Below are 19,241 nucleotides of genomic sequence, written 5' to 3'. Positions count from 1 at the left end.
ATTGGGTTTTGCCCATGAACAGACGAAAGCTTTTTGCACATTCAGGCAGCCAAATACGAGGGCACAGCTTTAGGTCCTTGCAGAGGGATTTTTCTGCATAATGCCCATCAATGTTGGTGAGAATTGTACGGCTAAATCCCAAGATTGCCCTTCTCTGCCATTCTTTGCTGCTGATTTCAACAGTCTATTTGAATGTTACTTATGATTAATGTTATGGGTGGAAGAAGGTACAAACAGTGGAGGATGGATGCTGTTTCCCCATGTGATCCCCCTTTCTGCCATGCTAAAGCAACAACTTTCTTTTTCTTTTCTTTTGCAGAAATTCAGAGGAGTGTGAATGTACGACCTGTTGGATGTGAGCTCCTTCTTCTAAAGCAGACTTGCAATATCCTAATCTCTTGCTTGCCTGGGGTAAGTGTTTAAAAAAAAAAAAAGCCATTAGCATGGCAAAGGGAGGACAAGTGGATTTTGTGCCTCGGTTAATACATTTCTGTGATAGTTTTGCAAGCTTGTCCTGCAGGATTAGGAATTGAAGGGCGTGACACGTGTAATTAGAAAGACATTGCTAAATTAATACCTAGATTGACAGGTCTGCCTTGTCTGATGAGTGACTTAGACATAACAATAGGTCTGCTGTCCTTAATGTTCCTGTTACCTGAACGAACGCTTGCTGCTGGAGAGGACTACAAGCCCATGGATAATTAACACAGTCCTCAATCATTCACGTACAATATAATGTGAGTTAATGGATAAAAAAGAAACAGTACTGACCCTGACTTGGAGTTTGGTTATCTTTTGTGATGCACTAAGCAGTTCTGCATGTCCCTATTTCTGTCAGTCTCCTTTGTGTACTGGCATCTGAGCACCGTGGTCCAGACTCGAATGCAAACTCCTCCAGACGTTGGATTATCTGAGCCCATTTCCAGATGTAAATAATCCAGGTGAACGATCTGCACCGAGTCCTGCTTATTCCCTTCCCATCTCTAGAGTCAGTTGAGATGGGTTAGAAGTTCATTTTTCTCTTCTTGTCTCTCCGGTCTCATTCTTCCTTGTTTTCCTTTGCCCTGTTCTGAGAGCGGGCAAAGCAGGCTTTTGTGTGTGTGCACCCCCTTTATAGGAAAGATGTGTCCGACAGATAGGTCTTGAGGTTTGTCCCCCAGCTGGCTGTTAAATTCCATTACCTCTCACTTGCTCCCACAGGAGTCATGAGTCACCCAGGAAAGCTTGGGAGAAATTTGAGTGGTCCTGCCACTTATACTGAGAGATCCTAACAAGAGAGGGTGGAGATCATGTTATATTTCACCTTCTTCGGGTGGTTAAATGTCAGAGAAATACACATGATGGAAGAAACCCCATCGGTTGGGGCTTATACAACTAAAATGGGCAAGACCCTGGGAAAGGTGCTATGCACTGTTCAGGAGACAGGTCGGATGCTCTTACTGTTGCGCTGTCCGTATGGCAGCTGGCATCCCACTGTGATATTTCATTGTAACGGGGTAGGAGCTTGGGAAAGCATCTGTCAGCCGCTCTGAGAGAGACAGGAATTGTAAAGGGGACTCCTTCCCAGTCACCTTGGCATGCATTTGCTCTTTAACGGCATCTCAAAAGCTCCGGCAACTCTCTGCTTCGATCTTCAAAGCAAAATACATCAACGAAAGGACACAATTTACAGTGTGACCCCCTGATCTTTTTGATCTTGAACAATCAATTAAATCTAAGACGTTGTCGTTCCCCTCATTGCAAGAACTGTTAATAAGCTGAGGTGCCACATCAGTGATACAGCTAGATTTCCAATCTTTTTCTTTCCTTTCGGGCTGGCCAGGGTCAGATTATTTACAAAGGCTGCTCCATAAATCTGCCTGTCAGGGCAGATGTTAGTGTTCTGATGTTGTTGCATTGGTGAAAGAAAACAATGTTGAACTCTCGTCCAGGTCTCCCCTCTAGCATGTAAAGTGATGGTAAAGCTCACTCCGCATCATGATGATGATGATGATTCACTGCATGTGCATCGTGACTTCCACCTGAGAATCTCGCGAGTGCCTGATATATATCATGAGAGGCAGGTCAGCCCTATGACTGGACAATGGACTTGGACTTTGGAGACACAGCAAAGCATACCAGAGCTGTGAATATAACCCAGGAAGTCCTTAGTTCCAGCTTATTGCACCCTAGTTGGTGTCAGTTCTGTAGTACGGTGTGAATGATTTTGCAACTGAAAATTTGTATTTTTTTTTCCATTCTATTTCTGCTACGCCCACAAAGGAAGATATCTCAGGATACTTCTAATCTCTGTACCCTGCAAAGAAAACCTATTTCCTTTCACACGCTTAAGAACAGAAGTCTTGTTCTGAGTGCCAGTGAACACAATTTGTATTTGTTGCTTAACAAAGCCCTACCAGATCCTGGTGTGTTTTGACTAGCACTGTGTGGCTAGGTTGGTATGAATGTTCTGTGAACACTTTGGGAATCCCGAACACTGATGGGCGGTTGGTTGGGTTTTCCCCATTCTTAATGTTCATAGAAACAGTTCCTAGATGGCTCCATCCTGACCAGTTCCACAAAGACAGTATGCAGAGGTCAAGGTCAGTTTTTGGTTACCAATGAGAGAAGTTAATGGCATATGAGCCCAGTTTCTGTGGTTCCATGAATACAGCCAAAGCCTTCAAAAGCACAGAAGTCACAAGCCAGTGGGTTTTTTTTAAGGGAAAATATCAGGTAATGTAGGTCAAAAATTTATAATTTGGGTTTAAAAAAACCCACACCCTTTAATAGAATTTTTTAAAATAATTATTTCTAATATTCAGTTAAAACAATTCTTTTGGGGTAGGTTTAACCACTCATCTGCAGTGTTTGCAACCTTATACGCTACATATTGGACAAGAATTGACTCATGTTTGTGAGGTGGCTCAGCAGATAATGTATTTATCCTCACAACACCCCTGGGAGGTGGGGAGGTGCTGTTATTCCCATTTTACAGCTTGGGAAACTGAGGCACGGAGCAGCTCAGTGACTTGTCCAGGGTCACACAGGAAGGCAGTGGACAAGCTGGGAGTGTATTGCTATTATTTATTTGTGCTATAGCAGTGCCCAGAGACCCTAACCAAGGTCAGGGTCCCATTGGGTTAGGCACTGTACAGATGCATAATAAGGAGACAGTTCATTCCCTGAAGAGCTGACAGTCTTACTAGATAAGACAGACAAAAGGTGGGAGGTGAAGCAGCGGTACAAAGAGGTGAAGTGATTTTTCCAAGGTCATACAGCAAGTTAGTGGTGGTCAGTCTTAGAACCAAGTTCTCCAGAATCTGGAAACCTTCCTTCCTCTACCTAAAATGCAAGCATCTATGAAGTGCAACTGGACGATCTCTCCCCCTTGTTGGAACTGAGCGACAGAAAATCAGAGTTTTAAAATTCCTTAAGTTTTAATAATTGAGGGCCAGATCTCCGGGTGATGTGTGTGCGCGGGGCTCCAAGCATTGTAACGGGTAATATAATAACCTTTTGACAGACCTACCTGCCTTTCACCTGAAACTGACGAGTGAGGAAAGTAGGATGTCAAAGCACTCGGGTGCATTATTGCAGAACATGACATTACTGCTGAGTTTAGTCATACAGCATCCTTCACAGGTGATGTGATTGTCAAAGGTAGATCTCTTTCTACTTGGACAGTCTTGCTGCATATGATGTGTAGAGGAAAGGGTTCAAGTGCCTGGCTATATTACATGGCCCAAACGGCCAGCAAGCTTTGCTTTTTCTATAACGAGACAATTAACGTTAGCAGCAGGGGGTGATAGTCACTTTGAATGAACTAACGGGAAGGCACGGGAAAATGGCCGCGTTAAAAGGCCCCATCTATTGCACGAATAGAGAATTCCTCTTAAGAACCATGTTTAAGAGGACCTATCCATAAATACTAATAAGGCTCTTTGATTCCAATTTTCAGGTAAGATGAACATTTTATTGAGTATTCTGTCTGTCACATTCAATACTTTAGCATGCCATCCTCTCAGGCTTATTAGCATAATTGTACTGCTTAAGCAACAATAAAAAATTCAGTGGTAAAATAGCAGTTAGCACAGGCAATTTGTTATCAAAAGCTTTTACTTAGGGAGAGGTTCACAGCGTATTTATTAGTGAATTAGGGTTATAAATTATTTTTATTTAGAAAAACAAAAAGGGAAAGCGTTTTAGGAGGGTTTTTTTTTTTTTTTAAAATGGTAAATTGGACAGACTGAAAATTGGTCACGGCTTCTTTTCCTGTTATGTAAAAGCTCCAGGAATTTACACATGTAGTGGAGAGGAGATTATAGAACTAACTTGGGTTTCGTGTCTCTTCTGAGCAAAAAGACTGCAAAATCTTCTAATGTCTGCTAGGGTGGCTTGGCAGTTTTTTCCCTGTTCCAACCCCTTCTCCAGCCTCAACACAATTATTTCCCTTGCTATTAAGGAGAACCATGAGAGCCACTGAAAAATGCTTGGTTTCAGAGTAACAGCCGTGTTAGTCTGTATTCGCAAAAAGAAAAGGAGTACTTATGGCACCTTAGAGACTAACCAATTTATTTGAGCATGAGCTTTCGTGAGCTACAGCTCACTTCATCGGATGAGCTGTAGCTCACGAAAGCTTATGCTCAAATAAATTGGTTAGTTTCTAAGGTGCCACAAGTCCTCCTTTTCTTTTTGGAAAATGCTTTTGCACGGAGGTGCACATGACAGTTACACAGATGTCATCAGCCTCTGTGCTGTGGCTGGAGGCAGAACCAAACCTGTTAATTGCTTCAGGAAGGAGCGGGCTCACCTCCTAGACAGCTTGCCAGCCTGTTCCTGCCTCGACAGTGCCTGAGACACTTTTAAAAGATTAGTCATTCATTTCTCATTAGGATATGGGTGAAACTCTCTTTAAAGTGGGTGTGGTGCTTGTGGGGAAGGAGGCTATGCAATGCTAGCTGGTTCTCAGTTCAGTTCCCAGAGGACCAGTGTCTATATCCTATAAGTGGCTCTATGTGTTGGACCGATTTGTTGTCTTTGCTGGCAGTCTAAGAAAATGAGGGGGTAGGGAGCGAATGGGCAAGGCAGCCAGATTTTCCCCCTTGGTCCAAGGTGTCTCTAGAGTAGAGCTGACATGCATTGGCAGAGTGCAGTGTGTGGAGTGCAACATTACTGACCACTTGCTTTCTCCTCGCATTCGATGACGAAATTGGAAACGGTCCATTTCTAGGAAATATTTAACTGAGGTGTGCACATGCAGATGTTCCTACACGAAAAAGGCTTATTGCAAAGAGGTGGGGGGGGATCTCACATTTTCCACCGGTGGTTTTGTTGCTAAAAAAAAAAAAAAAAATCAATTTTTGTCATGATTTACCAGCATGGAAGAAGGGTGCAAAAATACACATACATGGGAGAAGTGTGCAAAATTACACCCACCCACACCAATATAAAAATGTTCTAATGGGAAAAACTCATTAGGTGAAAACAGGAATTTTGCCCAGTTTACGTGAGGAGAGCCAGCTGCTGCTCATAGTGTTCATAGAATCATAGTAATGTGGGACTGGACAGGGGCTCAATGGGTCGTCTAGTCCAGTCCCCTGCACAGAAGCAGGACTAAGTATGATCTAGACCATCCCTGACAGGTGTTTGTCTAACCTGCTCTTAAAAACTTCTAATGACAGAGATTCCACAACCTCCTTTGGTAATTTATTCCAGGGCTTAACTACCCTGACAGTTAGGAAGTTTTTTCTAATGCTCAACCTAAACCGCCTTTGCTGCAATTTAACCCCATTGCTTCTTGTCCTATCCTTGGTGGTTAAGGAGAACAATTTATGACCCTTCTCTTTATAACAATCTTTTATGTAGGTGATGGCTGTTACCATGTCCCGCTGCCTTCTCTTCTCCAGAGGAAACAAACCATTTTTTCCAGTCTTTCCTCATAGGTCATGTTTTCTCGACGTTTAATCAGTTTTGTTGCTCTCCTCTGGACTTTCTCTTTTTTGTCCACATCTTTACCGAAGTGTGGTGCCCAGAACTGGACACAGTACTCCAGTTGAGTCCTTCTGAGTACTGAGTAGAGCGGAAGAATTACTTCTTGTGTCTTGCTTACAACAATTCTGCTAATACATCCCAGAATGATGTTCAGGTTTTTGTGCAATATTGTGGACTCGTATTTAGTTTGTGATCCACTACATCTGGATCTTTTTTGTTGTACTGCTTCCTAGGCAGTCATTTCTCATTTTGTATCTGTGCAATTGATTATTTCTTCCTAAGTGGAATACTTTGCATTTCTTCTTATTGAATTTCATCCTATTTACTTCAGACCATTTCTCTAGATTGTTTTGAATTCTAATTCTGTCTTCCAAAGCACTTGTAACCCCTCTCACCTTGGTACTGTCTGCAGACTTTGTGAGCATACTCTCTATGCCATTATCCAAATCATTTATGAAGATATCGAATAGAAAATTTCCATCTCTGGGCTGCCAGTTGGCCACTTTCAGAAATGCTGGAAAAGTGCGGGTGGGGGAAATCAGAGATGTATTTTTCAAACGTGCTTTTCTAAGTGCTGTGGATCCTTTGGGGTGATGTTGAAATGAAAGACATTTGCTTCAGATGCCCCCCCACCCCATCTTCTCTCACTGGTGATGTTCCTAAAATCAGGATCCTTCTTTAAAAGTTCCTTCACTGGTGTGTGCGTTGTTTTGAATCTTCCCTTCACCCCCAGGGGTTGGTTATCCCTCTTTCCCTCTCTACCCGTTCTCTGTGGATTGTCCCCCTGGAGTGCCTTTACTTAGACTCCTCTGGGGTCCCTCCACCCACCCCTACATCCCATCCCCACTCCTTGTCACCATCGAAACCTGGGGATCACTCTACTCTTTCACCCCGGCCTCCAGAAACTCCTCCCCTTTTGGATCTCAGCACATGTTGACTTACCCTTGTATCGACAGACCCTCAACCTTGTGTTACTCTGATATAGTGATCACTGTCCCCCACCATGGCGACGGATGTTAGCTCTGGAGACAACGGAGATTCATTTCATTGTGAACTATTTCTGTGAGGTCAAAGCATTTAAAGAAGAAGACCGGTGAGGAAATGATAAAGAAGTGCACAGTGTATTGTGAGTGGCGTCTCATGATCTGGATGAAAACGGAGTAAGACCACTTACTTCAACCCCCCCCCCCTCCCCCCTTGTTTAAACTAATCCTGATGAGGGAGAAGTGAAGGTAAATTTGCTCCAGGGCAGAAGCTGCTGTTAATAGTGAAACAGGATGTGCAAGCAGGTTGTGGAATTGGAAGGGGAGCCCATGGAAACAGGTGAAACTAACTGGGTACATATTAGAGAAGTGATGAGCTTGTGAAGCCCTGTTTGCAAACACGCTCTTCTGTGAATGTGTGAAATTTTAAAGGCACTGATCATTTCGGTTCCCCTTTTCGGGTGCAAAAACACTTACTGTTTAAATATGAATTTTGTCTTTCAGCCCCTTTATGGATATGAATGTTGTGCTGCTCTGTGGCTCTCTCTTATGAAACCATCTGGTACTGTACAATATTTAGACTTTCATATCAACTCAGACACTGACATTGGTAATCTTCCTGGGAAAATGCAGACATACACGGAACCCAGTTGCCGCAAATGACTGTTCTGGGAACTTGGCGCTCAAAGGAGAGTTGGCCATGTTTCCGGGCACGCTAGGCCTTCACGGCAAATGGGCTCTCACTGTAGCTGTGAAAATTATGAACAGGTTCCACTGAACAGTCCTGGAGCCTTCAAATGCCACTTGTTCTGTTGATGCTCATGTCTCTTTTCATCTGGTGCCCAGACTTGGAGCAGGAGTTAATTCAGGGAAGTCCAATGACCTGCGTTATGCAGGCGGTCAGACTAAATGATCACAACAGTACCTTCCAGCCTTGAAATCCATCAGTCTCTTTGGTTACCTGAGTACCTTTCAGAATTATATAGCATGCATATACAATAGTATTGTTATTTGGACTAGGGTAGTGCCCGGAGGCCCCATCCATTCTGCTAGGCACCGTACCCACGCAGAGTAAGAGCCAGTCCCTGCCCCAAAGCTTACAGGCCAAATAGGGAACAGAGACTAAGGGGTAAGAGGGAAAACAGAGACACAGAGATCAAAGTGACTTGTCCAAGGTCATACGGGTCAGTAGCTGAACTGGGGATAAAATCCAGGTATCCTGACTCACAGTCCCAGAGCCCTACTGGACCATAGTGCCTCAGACAGACTTTTTTTCTCCATTTTTTTTCACTCCAGTCAGCTGGGCCTGGGATTACTGACTGGTGGGATTGTTACAGGCCAGCTGCTTGAAATGGATTTTGCCTGTTGCTCTGAAGGTGCGGAGGTTGATACTCATCCCGATCTTATCTAGGAGCGAGTCCGGATTCATGGACCGGTCACTGAGAAAGCTCTGTATCATGCATGAGCAGAACCCTGGATGTTGGCCATTCCATGTTTCCAGTGGCTGTCGGAGGTCACGATCACTCAGGGTGAGGGAAGTTCCTCAGGGAACTTGAGCCAGTCTCATGGGGGGCTTTGAAGCTGAGGACTGAAATCTGCCAGTGTGGGGAGCCACATGGGAGCTTGGAGCACTGGGACAGTGGGCTGTCAGCAGCCTATGTTTCGGAGTAGATGGGCTTCTGTATGAAACCACGGTAGCTCTTATTTATTTGTTCTTAAGGTTGACAGTTTCATTCCTAGAGGCAGAATGGGGCAATCATAAGGCATGGAGGGCCTAGATCCATGGATTGCTATGTTGAAATCCAGCCCCAATAGGATGGGACACTATCTGCTTGCCTATTCTCAGGTTAGAAGAGTGTTTCTTGTGGCATTGACTCTTTGGGTATTCAAGACCTGGGAGTATTCCAGGTGGCACCAACGCTCCAGAGTGTCTTACTGATCTGAGGACAGTCCCCCTCACAGGAAGGTCATGTCACAATGGTGTGAGGTCTTTGAGGTGCTGTAGGGGAGTTTCCTGAGCTGAATCCCATTGACTAATGTGGAGCTCTTGTTTTAAAAAAGAAACATGCAGTCCATTCTACAGGATGGGTAATATTTTAGGGTCCTGAGGCTGCATATCACAGTAGCTGTCGTGAAAGCTAAGAAGTACCCATTGCGATGGACAGTTGTGTGTTCGAGGACTATAGGGTCAACTTCTGCAGTCAAATAAACACATACTTGTGTGCGCCTCCAATCAACTTTAGTGAGGGAAGTGCATGCATACTTCTCTAAAGGAAAAAAATTTGACTCAAAGAATTTAGCAATGATAAATGCCTTCAAAATTCTTACTCTGGAATTTGTAAAGCTTGAAACATCTGTTCCCTAAAATGCTTTGATCGTGTTGTGGGGTTTTTAAAAATGATACTTAAGGATCCCACTCATTTCATGAAGGCTGTGGGATTTCTTTCAGTGCCCTTTTCATGTAGCAAAATGGCAAATTTCACAGTGTACATTACATGACTTAAAAGACATGTTTGAATGGTTAGGATCAACCAAACAATCTTTTATAAGGTGCTAGAAATGTTCCAGTTACATACCCGAGGAAACAAAGAATTTCTACTTACTTTTTAGCTTGTGGGAGCTGTACTTGAAAAAATCTCAAGAATCTGGGGATGTCTTGCGAAGAACTATATTGAAAACCCAAACAAGTTCCAGGAAAATCAACGCCTAAACATTTGGAAATATTGATGGCAGGAAAGTAGATTTTTTTTTTTATTTTATTTTTTCTTCCAAGTGGGAATGCAGAGTTGAGTCTCTCTGTCTACAGAACTGCACATTTACAAGTGCACATGCTTCTAGCACATTGAAATAGCTCGTTTTCTTGGTATCTTTTCCTTTGTGATCAGTAACTTTCTTAGTCGCCTGCTTTTCTATGGAGAATCAGACTTCCTCCTTTTTTCAGCACGTGAGGCGACCTCTAAATGCCGATCTACATGTAGCTTTGGATTTATGGCCAACTGAAATGTTGCCCATCTGTCTGTCTGTAGGCTTCTGTAGCACACTTAGTGCCATGGTGTCTCAGAGCCATGTTCTGCTGGTACACCTCAGAGAGCTGGTATTTAGCTGGAATATTTTCTGATTGAAAATCTGCTTCTGGCTGGATCTAAATTTTATGCTGTAAAATGTTCCATGCCTGTCTACGCATGAGCTCCTTTAGCCTGACTGCTCGATGATACAACTAAACCATTCTGACACGGGGAGAGAGGAAAGCACTCAAATATTGAGGTGGAATGAGGGAATCTCCACCTCCAGGCATCTGAAACACATAGCCTGCTCTGCCAGAAGAGCTTGCAGTCTAAGTATGAGCTCTGAATAGTGACTGACTTATCAGTACTAGCCAAACACCTGTTTATGTTAAATGAGGGTTGATCTCCTTCTTTCACTCCTCCCATTTTAAAATATTTTATGAATCAATTTCTGCTATGTCAATTTACCCATCTTTCAGAAGCGGCACACCCAAACTTCCCCTCTCTGCTCAATCAAGGGCAACTGTAAACCATATCAAAACCATGTGGCATGGTGTCTCATGTATTGAAAGAATGATGTAGCAGATAGTTTTGACTCCGCTAGTAACTTATGATCCCATGCTATTCCTGTAACATTTCAAATATGCGATCCACGTTTTTTATTGTTAGGACATTTCCACATATTGTGTGTTAGAGGTCCAGGTTACCAGCACATATCGTTGTCCCCGAGTGATCTGTCTGAACAAGTGTACAGGAGCAGTCCAATACCTTCTTGGTTATGATTTTAAATTGCTGCAGTTTCATTTTGGACTCACTTAGCAGATCTGGCCGTAATGTGCAATATACCTGCCTGTTGATTGTCATCAGGTTATGTGCGGAACTCACATTCCCGTCTCCCTCTCAGAGACTAAAATGTTCAAGAAGGACAAAATATTAAGATTGCATAAAATGTTGAGATCGGGTACAGATTCTTAGCTGGTGTAAACTTGGGTAATTTCATTAAAGTCAGTGGAGCAATGTCGATTTACACCTGCTGAGGATCTGGCCCTAGAATAGCAGAGGGGACAAGTTTTAATAGTGGAAGAGCTGTAAAGATGATTTTAGTGCCCCAGGCAAGCAAGAATGCAAATAGATTGAAATTACATGAAATCTCAGATGTATCTGTGTTATCGAAAGGAAAGCGCAGAGTATGTTGGACAGGGGATTGGTGAGGAAGCACCAACCAGGGTTTCTGAATAGTTTATTCTTATATTCAGTTCCGTTGATATTGTTTTGCTATCCATAGAGACATTTATAATAAAACAGCCAGCCAAACCCAGAGGAGCAGCAAACGCAGCAATGAAGCCATCATTGAGGTCAATGCTAGCAGTGAACTAGCAAATGTGGTGGCTGTGAGATTTTGCATTTAATTTTTGTCTGGATAATCAGGAGAAGCACAGGGTTAGTGAACTGTGGCCGTTTTTTCTCCGAGGTGCTTTGTTGGCACTTTGTGGCTGTTTTTCATGCTCCTTTACTGCAGTCCGATAACGCTGACAGATGTAAAGGAATTGACAATGGATGCCTTAAAAAAAAAAAAAAAATCTGGAAAGGGCTGTTGCTGTCTAGCTTTGCATGTGAACTCCTTGTACACAAACCCTTTTCTCCTCTTCGATTAAGTATCCGATAAAACCTAGTCACATGCCTGCAATGAAACTTTAATGAAGCAAGAGGGTGTATTCATGTCATCTGAGTAATGCGTGAGGAAGGGATTCCAGTAACTGAGTTCTGTGAGCACTTAATTCCACACGCAAGGCTAGTGTTACTAGAAAGCTTCCAGCCGCACTGGAGGTGGAGCTGGCCTAGAGTGAACAGTGCTTGCAAACCTACGAGCTTATTGTTAGTATTGAGAGGTGGGAGAGGAGAATGAATGTATATAAAGTAATTTTTAAAGGGAACGTGACGTTGTGGAAGACAGCCTCTTCCTGGTGAATTCTGTTTTTTCCGATGCACAGTTGTCCTGTGGAACCCATTGCCAGGGGATGTTGTGAAGGCTAAAAGTATAACTGGGTAGAAAAAAGAATTAGATAAGTTCATGGAGGATAGGTCCATCGGTGGCTATTAACCCAAGATGGTCAGGGACACAACTCCATGCTCTGGCTGTTCCTAAACCTCTGACTGCCAGAAGCTGGGTCCGGCTGATGGGATGAATCACATGATAATTGCCCTGATCTGTTCATTCTCTCTGAAACATCTGGCACTGTCTGCTGTTGGAAGACAGGATACTGGGCTAGATAGACCTTTGGTCTGACTCAGTATGGCCATTCTTATGTTCAGCTACAACAGACAGAACACAGCTCCTGTCCTGCCAGTTTGCCTCGATCCTTTTATCTGCCATAGTCCTTCTCAGTAGCCTATGTGAGAGGTTAATAATCACTCCTGGCCCATTCAGGTGCTAGCCTCTCTTTTTAGGTTGGTAAGAATAGGCCTTTAGTCTTCTGCTTGAGGATCTGGAAGCACTTAACAAGCCTCTGTTGATTGAGCCTTGCAACACCTGGCAAGGAAGGGGAAGCTGTATCACCCCCATTTTACAGCTGGGGAAACTGAGGCACAGTGAAGCTAAGTGATGTGCTGTGGTGTTGGAGAACGTCAAGTGGCAGAACTTTCTATGCCTATTCTTGTGGCTTTAACTACAAGAGCACTGTATGGTTGAGATGGTGTTTGTGATGTAGACATACCTACTTATCCTAAGTCTCTTCAATTCCCTTCCAATTCAGTTCACAAAAGAATGGAATATACAGTGTGCACCCTGAGTTACTGCTCCTGCTAAAAGAGCGAGCCCTGTGTCTAGAAGCCTGATCACGGGAGGCAGGAATTGTATGAGGAATGTATTTCAATGTCTCTTTAACTGGTTTCTTCCTTGTTTGTATGTGGGAGTCATGTGAACCTGAATGGGCAAGTAGTGAGCTGTAGCTCACGAAAGCTTATGCTCAAATAAATTGGTTAGTCTCTAAGGTGCCACAAGTCCTCCTTTTCTTTTTGTGAATACAGACTAACATGGCTGTTACTCTGAAACAAGTACCGAAAGGTCACATCCGCCCCCTGGGGAAAGAAGAGAACCCTGCTTGGACAAGAGAATGATCTTCCAGTAAATGGTGTTGCGGGTTTGATCTCTGTGTAGCAACTGCCTCTGTCTTGCAGGCTGTCACACCCTCTTGGGAGATGGGCTCGGGCTGGGAAAAAAGGCACATGACTGAGATGAGGAAATCCGTCACAGCCATCTGTCAAACTAGAAGAATATCTTCCATTTGTATCGTGTCTTTCATCCCAGCTATATATATAGGGATTGTGTCACCCGCCTCAGGGGTGGAACTTGGCTGCTGTGTTACACAGCAATATGCAGTGATGTCTTTGGATGGGAAGAAAAGGATAATAGTGTATCCAGTTGAAACTACTGCTTAGGTAGGCGGAATGCGTTTACAAGGTTGGAATAGGCCATGATACCATGGCAAACAGCCCTACACTTGCAGAAAATACTGAGATATTTCATAACCACATGTAGTCAGGATGTGTGCTTTTCTCATCCAGAATACAGTAAAACAGCTCTGGGTCTGGGGATTGGGTCAGCGTTGTCTCAGGGGGAGGACACCATTGATTTAATCCTCAGCAACAATTCTTGGAGCAGCCTAGGAGCATTCTCTGGGAGGTCTCCCATTCACATATCAACCACTGCTGACTTCTCGAGGTCTGATGAGATCACAGCCAGCTCTGACATGGCCGACGCTCTGGCACAAAAGCAGTGAAAACACCTTCGAAGGAGTCATGAATAGCGAGTGAAATCCTGGGATGTGCTCTTGCTCTGCAAAGATGGGTACCTCTTGCATCCTCCACCTTGTGTCTTTCTGAAGAAATAGCTGGAAGGAGAAGACCTATCAGTTGTGCTCTAGAAAAAACCAACGAACCAACCTATTTGCGCTGATTACAGTGGGGATATTATTTAAGATCAGTTGATCTGTACGAAGACATGGCTTACATAAGTAACCTTTGGCAGCATTAGGTAAAACACGGCTCACTCTCCATTCTGAAGAACCAACTCCATTGTGTTCTTGTGAAAATCAATGGGGGTCGAAAATCAATGGGCGGAACTATTAACTATGGTTTGTAACCTGTCCTTTAAATCAGCTACTGTACCCAATGACTGGAAGATATCTAATGTAACGCCAATATTTAAGAAGAGCTCTAGAGCTGATCCTGGCAATTACAGACCGGTAAGTCTAATGTCAGTACCAGGCAAATTATCTGAAACAATAGTAAAGAATAAAATTGTCAGACACATAGAAAAACATAAATTGTTGTGCAAAAGTCAGCATGGTTTCTGTAAAGGGAGATCGTGTCTTACTAATCTATTAGAGTTCTTTGAGGGGGTCAACAAACATGTGGACAAGGGGGATCCAGTGGACATAGTGTACTTATATTTCCAGAAAGCCTTTCACAAGGTCCCTCACCACAGGCTCTTACGTACATTAAGTTGTCATGGGATAAGAGGGAAGATCCTTTCATGGATTGAGAACTGGTTAAAAGACAGGGAACAAAGGGTTGGAATAAATGGTAAATTTTCCGAATGGAGAGGGGTAACTAGTGGTGTTCCCCAAGGGTCGGTCCTAGGACCAGTCCTATTCAACTTATTCATAAATGATCTGGAGAAAGGGGTAAACAGTGAGGTGGCAAAGTTTGCAGATGATACTAAACTGCTCAAGATAGTTAAGACCAAAGCAGACTGTGAAGAACTCACCAAACTAAGTGAATGGGCAACAAAATGGCAAATGAAATTTAATGTGGATAAATGTAAAGTAATGCACATTGGAAAAAATAACCCCAACTATAAATACAATATGATGGGGGCTAATTTAGCTACAACTAATCAGGAGAAAGATCTTGGAATCATCATGGATAGTTCTGTGAAGACGTCCACGCAGTGTGCAGAGGCAGTCAAAAAAGCAAACGGGATGTTAGGAATAATTTAAAAAGGAATAGAGAATAAGCTGGAGAATATGTTATTGCCCTTATATAAATCCATGGTACTCCCACATCTTGAATACTGCGTACAGATGTGGTCCCCTCATCTCAAAAAAGATATACTGGCATTAGAAAAGGTTCAGAAAAGGGCAACTAAAATGATTAGGGGTTTGGAACGGGTCCCATATGATGAGAGATTAAAGAGGCTAGGACTTTTCAGCTTGGAAAAGAGGAGACTAAGGGGGAATATGATAGAGGTCTATAAAATCATGAGTGGTGTGGAGAAAGTGAATAAGGAAAAGTTATGAGAGGAAAGTGATCAGGAACAGTCAGCATGGATTCACCAAGGGAAGGTCATGCCTGACTAATCTAATCGCCTTCTATGATGAGATTACTGGTTCTATGGCTGAAGGGAAAGCAGTGGATGTATTGTTTCTTGACTTTAGCAAAGCTTTTGACACGGTCTCCCACAGTATTCTTGTCAGCAAGTTAAAGAAGTATGGGCTGGATAAATGCACTATAAGGTGGGTAGAAAGTTGGCTAGATTGTCGGGCTCAACGGGTAGTGATCAATGGCTCTATGTCTAGTTGGCAGCCGGTGTCAAGTGGAGTGCCCCAGGGGTCGGTCCTGGGGCCGGTTTTGTTCAATATCTTCATAAATGATCTGGAGGATGGTGTGGATTGCACTCTCAGCAAATTTGTGGATGATACTAAACTGGGAGGAGTGGTAGATACGCTGGAGGGCAGGGATAGGATACAGAGGGACCTAGACAAATTGGAGGATTGAGCCAAAAGAAATCTGATGAGGTTCAATAAGGATAAGTGCAGGGTCCTGCACTAAAGACGGAAGAACCCAATGCACAGCTACAGACTAAGGACCGAATGGCTAGGCAGCAGTTCTGCGGAAAAGGACCTAGGGGTGACAGTGGACGAGAAGCTGGATATGAGTCATCAGTGTGCCCTTGTTGCCAAGAAGGCCAATGGCATTTTGGGATGTATAAGTAGGGGCATAGCGAGCAGATCGAGGGACGTGATCGTTCACCTCTATTCGACGTTGGTGAGGCCTCATCTGGAGTACTGTGTCCAGTTTTGGGCCCCACACTACAAGAAGGATGTGGATAAATTGGAGAGAGTCCAGCGAAGGGCAACAAAAATGATTAGGGGTCTGGAACACATGACTTATGAGGAGAGGCTGAGGGAACTGGGATTGTTTAGTCTGCAGAAGAGAAGAATGAGGGGGGATTTGATAGCTGCTTTCAACTACCTGAGAGGTGATTCCAGAGAGGATGGTTCTAGACTATTCTCAGTGGTAGAAGAGGACAGAACAAGGAGTAATGGTCTCAAGTTGCAGTGGGGGAGGTTTAGGTTGGATATTAGGAAAAACTTTTTCACTAGGAGGGTGGTGAAACACTGGAATGCGTTACCTAGTGAGGAGGTTTAGGTTGGATATTAGGAAAAACTTTTTCACTAGGAGGGTGGTGAAACACTGGAATGCGTTACCTAGGGAGGTGGTAGAATCTCCTTCCTTAGAAGTTTTTAAGGTCAGGCTTGACAAAGCCCTGGCTGGGATGATTTAATTGGGGATTGGTCCTGCTTTGAGCAGGGGGTTGGACTAGATGACCTCCTGAGGTCCCTTCCAACCCTGATATTCTATGATTCTATTTACTTGTTCCCATAATATAAGAAATGGGGTCCACCAAATGAAATGAATGGGCAGCAGGTTTAAAACAAATAAAAGGAAGTTCTTCTTCACTCAGCGCACAGCCAACCTGTGGAACTCCTTGCCTGAGGAGGTTGTGAAGGCTAGGACTATAACAGGGTTTAAAAGAGAACTGGATAAATTCATAGAGGTTAAGTCCATTAATGGCTATTAGCCAGGATGGGTAGAGAATGGTGTCCCTAACCTCTGTTTGTCAGAGGGTGGAGATGGATGGCAGGAGACAGATCACTAGATCATTACCTGTTAGGTTCACTTCCTCTGGGGCATCTGGCATTGGCCACTGTCGGTAGACAAGATGCTGGGCTGGATGGACCTTTTGTCTGACCCATTCTGGCCATTCTTATGATGTTATGTCTTATCCAAGCATGTCCCATTGCTACTGAATGCCATTGGGTATCATCTCTCAGTAACAGTCTGTCTAGAACGCCGTCCTAGTAACGTAAATAAGCGAGGTCTCCTGTGGTAATGCACTCACTAATTGCTGGTGAGAGAAGTTAAATCTCCAGTGAATTTCTGCATTTTGGGGGAATGTACGTGTCACAGGATAGGGCAGCTGCACCTCTATTCTCCCTCTATGGTCTTTTGAGGACACCCACTCTAGGGTGTGCACTCTAGGTCAGCTGTAACCTCTCTTGGATAGAGACCTGGGTCCCTCTCTCGCCTGACCAGGGTTTTTCCAGGATGCAGAATTCCCTGCATACTCTGCGATATCCCCAGCAAGCCAGACTGCCTAAGCAGGCCAGCGTCTGTACTTGGTGTTTTCTTCTAAGGCTAGGAATAGTGTGATTGCCAGCAGTCACAGCCCTTTATAAGCAACCACATTTATTCTTAAGGTGAGAGCATTACAGAGAAAACATACACAAACTATAAAAGTCCCTATACGCCTGCTGAAAGCTTACCAGAGATCACCCACCAGTCTTATGCCGCCTCAGAAGGCCAAAGACCTTCCACCCTTCCCACGAAGGGTTGGGGTCCCCCTTGGACAGGTCCTGTCTGTTAGCTGGATCAGAAAGAAGGCCCTGAGATAGTTTAAGCTCAGGCTATTTATCCAAAAGTCTTTTCTTTGTCTGGTTCCTGGAGAATCCGGTTTGAACCAGCACATGTGAGCCCCTCCAGGTGGAGGTGTTATAGCCCGAGTGAGTTTGCCTAATCACCCCCCACTGTTCTTAGTTTCTGGAGGGCTGTGATTTCCCTCCCCTAGGGTATTACATACAATCCCTGGCCCACAATGATACATACACTAATACAAGATGATGTCCCCAAAGACACTGCAGGAAATTATCATCTGTCACAATCCGTATGCTCTCATATTTGACCAATATTTCCCCCCCTCTTCTACGTTCTCCTTCCTCCACAACCACCTGGTCAGGTACTTTGTGATCCACATCACTATGGTACCTGAACATCTACACAGAGCAGTGTCTCCTTCAGATTCTCACCAGATTCCAGGGGAAGTTATGCTTGTTTTAAAGAGAGAGAGACACACACACACACACTCTGCCACTTGTATCTAAAATATGAGGTTTGCAGCACGATTGGCATAATACTGATACTTGATTTCTTTTTGTACCTTTTATCCCAAAGCACGTCATATCACAAACGTGCAGTATTTCCAAAATGCAGCTGCTTCTGGGCTGTGGCAGCAGCCAACGAAGTAGTCTCTCTCACTTTGCACAACAATTCAGAAAAAGAGAGCAGTTTTGGGTAAAGATTTTTGGATTTGATCCTTTGTGCATCATTGAAAATGTTTTCTCACTTGTGCGTGGCTAAAGATACTTTTGAAAAAGGTATATTTAAGTGTCTTGCTTTCTTATTTGCCTTTATTTGTGCAGAGTTTGTAAGCTTGATATTTGCTAAAAGCAGATAATTATAATTAGCCGTGTGCACACGTCAATCTCGTATGATTCATTAGTCACACATTCCTGGGTAAAACAAAATAATGACGAGAATGACCAAAGGATATCGCTGTGACTGATCTGACAGCAGATGAGGTAGAGCTCAAAATTAAGGCCAGGTCTACACAATAAACTTACATCAGTATAACTACATTGCTCAAGGGTGTGAAAAATCCACACCTCGACCTATGTAGTTATTGGTGGACACAGCGCTATGTCAATGGGAGAAGCGGAGGTGGATTAACTATGCCGACAAGAAAAGCTCTCCCATCGGTTCACTGAAGGGCTGCACTGCTCAGCCTTTGAAGTGTAGACCTGCCCTAAGAGTGAAAAGGGCCATGTCAAGGCCTTTGGATCCCAAATTGAAGTTTTATTTAAAAAAAAAAAAAAGTTGAAAATTAGATAGAAATGACATCATCAAATCTAAGCGTCATGCTGCGAAAAGCCAGATGCTGTAGCATTGTGCTAATGCATGAGAACGAGGAAGCAAACAGGTATTTCTGTGGCCTGCCTCCCTGTGGTATCTGAGCTCTTCATTTCTTGCATTTAGCCTTTATCAGAGGAAAAGTGGTGGGATCTCCCTTTTGTAGCATGGGACAGTGAGGCTAAGGGCCAGAAGCTTTTCTGAGTGGTCTCTCGGATTCTGAGCACTTCCGGGTTTTGGATGTGCCATG

General features: G+C 43.7%; 1 protein-coding gene across 10 annotated transcripts in view; it reads left to right on the top strand.

The window, feature by feature from the left end:
* The window catches only part of LPP (LIM domain containing preferred translocation partner in lipoma), a 449,897-nt gene that overhangs the window by 90,759 nt on the left and 339,897 nt on the right, over positions 1–19,241 (top strand). For 9 of the 10 annotated variants that reach the window (XM_073359049.1, XM_073359053.1, XM_073359048.1 and 6 more), the window contains one exon: positions 320–411. The gene's annotated coding sequence lies outside the window, so the exon portion shown is untranslated. Of the gene's footprint in view, positions 1–319; positions 412–7,460; positions 7,519–19,241 lie in introns of all 10 variants that reach the window. The other variant, XM_073359054.1, reaches the window with a different exon arrangement.

The sequence above is a fragment of the Lepidochelys kempii genome, chromosome 9 (genome assembly GCF_965140265.1).
Source record: "Lepidochelys kempii isolate rLepKem1 chromosome 9, rLepKem1.hap2, whole genome shotgun sequence".
Taxonomy (NCBI): Eukaryota; Metazoa; Chordata; order Testudines; family Cheloniidae; genus Lepidochelys; species Lepidochelys kempii.
This window is presented reverse-complemented; position numbering and strand designations above follow the sequence as displayed.